The following is a 2,837-nucleotide window of genomic DNA, read 5'->3' as shown; positions in this document are numbered from 1 at the left end:
GAATCAAAGAGCAAAGGCTAGATGGCATGAGGATGGAGATGAAAATTCAAAAATGTTCAACAATTTTGCTACAGCAAGGAGAAACGGTAATAGAGTGAATCAAATCAAGGATATGTACAATAAGCTACAAGTGGAAGATGATGAAATTGAGAAGGTATTCATTAGTCATTTTGAAACAAAATGGAAATCCAGGAAATGTGATTTAACGGGTTGGCCTGAAATTTCTGAGAATCAGAAGTTGACAGTTGAAGACATTGTTGCCGTTAATGCAGAGTTCGCGGTGAGTGAACTGCAGCATTCAGTTTTCCAGCAAGGAAATAATAAATCTCTAGGTATGGATGGTCTCACATCCTCTTTTTACAAATGTTATTGGGAAATTGTGTTGAAAGATCTTTGGAATGCCATTAACCACTTTTTAACTTCTGAACATATGAGGAGAGATTGGAAAGATACATTAATTGTGTTGATTGCTAAAATGAAGAACCCATTACTTCCATCCAATTTTAGGCCAATTAGTCTCTGCCAGACTAATTACAAAATTGCAGCCACTATGCTAGTTAACAGGTTGAAGAGACTTATCCCCAAGATGATTACTGAAGAACAAGTGGCCTTCATCCCAGGTAGATCAATTTCAGATCATTGCCTTCTTGCACAGGAGATTTTTCACAAATTCAAGATATCGAAGAACAGGAAAGGCTTAATGGCCTTAAAGTTAGACATGGAGCAAGCTTATGATAGCATGGGATGGACAACTCTTAGTCAAATTCTTAGTTGTTATGGCTTCCCTTCTTTGTATTCTAACCTTATTTTGGAATGTATTGTAGATGTGAGATACTCCATTATTATTAATGGAAAAAACTCCAAGTGGATAAATGCTTGTAGTGGATTTAGGCAAGGTTGTCCACTCTCACCTTACTTGTATATCATGTGCTCCCAACTTTTGTCCAACTCTTTAAGGCTTAAGGAGTTGGATATTGGCATTCAAATCTCCCCTGGGGGACCGAGAATTTCTCACCTTATGTATGCAGATGATGTAATTAGATTTTCCCAAGCCTCAAAGGTGTTAGCTAAGAATTTGAAGGAAACTGTTGAGGAGTTTTGTAAATGGACCGGGCAAAAGGTTAACACCAACAAATCACAAATCATTTTTGGTAGGAATGTCAGCTACCCTGGGAAGAAAAAGCTAGCCAAAGTTTTTGGTTTCAATGTGGTTAAGGAGTTTAACTACCTTGGGATCAAAATCTCTCTTAGTAGATTGAGGGTGGCTGATTTCCAATATCTCTTTGTCAATGCTATGGATAGACTTAATGCTTGGGGTAAGAAGTCTATTTCTATGGGTGGTAAGATCACTCTCATTAAAAGCTCTTTTTTTTTTACTATGCCAAATTTCTTAGTGACACACTCTTTGGTCCCAAAAAGTGTGTTATATACCTTGGAAAAATGTTGTAGAAGCTTCATTTGGAATAAAACTGATGGCAACAATAGCATTCATTATGTGGCCTAGGAAGAGTTATGTAAATCGAGAAGATTTGGTGGGCTTGGACTGCAACCACCTGTTATGAAGGCTGGTTCCTTTAGAGCAAAGTTAGCTTGGAATTTCATTCAAAAGCCAAACACCTTATTCCACAAATCCATTAAGGCTAAATATGGGAAGAGTGTTTTGAATAACACACAGAAGAAGACTACTTCTAAGGCTTGGCAAATCTTAGTAGATGGAGGAAGACATCTGAAAGATATTACCAGATGGAGAATTGGCAATGGTAGGGAGGTTAATGTCCTGAAGGATATTTGGTTACTAGATAGATGCATAAATCGCTAGCCCACTCTTGTTGATTGTGATTCTTTGGAGGGCATGTGTGTCCAGCAGCTCTTGTTGGAAGATGGTCAGTGGAATTGCTCACTTCTTCATAACGTTTTTCACTCTGAATTTATTGTGTTGATTAACCAAATTCAGGCTTATCCAAGGGAAGATGATAAGCTGGAACTGCAGAAAATTTGCTCGGGTATGACTATTTCTGCCTTATCCTTTGATCAAGTTTTGAAATGTAGATACAATTCTAGAGAAGATGAATACTGTAGCTGGCTTTACAAACTCAAACTTAGAAAGAAAGTGGAAATGTTTTGGTGGAGGCTAGGGAAATCTGCTATACAACCCAATTCTTATCTCAGAAAATGCAATATTTTGGTGACAGATACTTGTGCTAGAGGTTGTTTAGAGATTGAAAACTATGAACATATTATGGTCCATTGCAAGTATATGATAGATATTGTTATGAAAATGGTGGAATGGGGCATTTACATTCCAATCTTCCATTCATTGGAACAATGCTTACGGGAACTAAGGAGATTAACTGGAAGTCATATTGGTATAGTAAAAATATATTGTACCATTGTCTATTACTCTTGGAGAAATAGGAATGAAGTTAAGCATGGTAAAAATGCTCTACCCTGTTATTTGGTGGTTGCTAATGCTCTTTCAGTTGCTGTCAACAATTCTTGTCCATATCTTTCCAACTGGGGCACCAATCTCCCTAGGGAGTCTCATAATACTTGATGCCCCCCACCGAAGGATTGGCTAAAAATTAATGTTGATGCCTCATTACTCTCTTCGAGAATGGCTGGAATCGGTGGTATATTCAGGGATTATAGAGGAAGATTCATCCTTGCTTTTGGGAAGAACTTGGTCCATTGGGACATTACCCAGATGGAGTTGCAAGCGGTCTTCACGGCTAGAGATCATATTCGAAGCTGGATGCTTGAGTTCAAAGGTGTTATTGTGGAAAGTGATAACATCAATGTTATTACTCATCTTCAGAATTCTTTCAAGTCAAATAAGT

The sequence above is a fragment of the Dendrobium catenatum genome, unplaced genomic scaffold (assembly GCF_001605985.2).
Source record: "Dendrobium catenatum unplaced genomic scaffold, ASM160598v2 fragScaff_scaffold_1035, whole genome shotgun sequence".
In the NCBI taxonomy this organism is placed as follows: Eukaryota; Viridiplantae; Streptophyta; class Magnoliopsida; order Asparagales; family Orchidaceae; genus Dendrobium; species Dendrobium catenatum.
Note: the sequence above shows the minus strand (reverse complement) of the source record.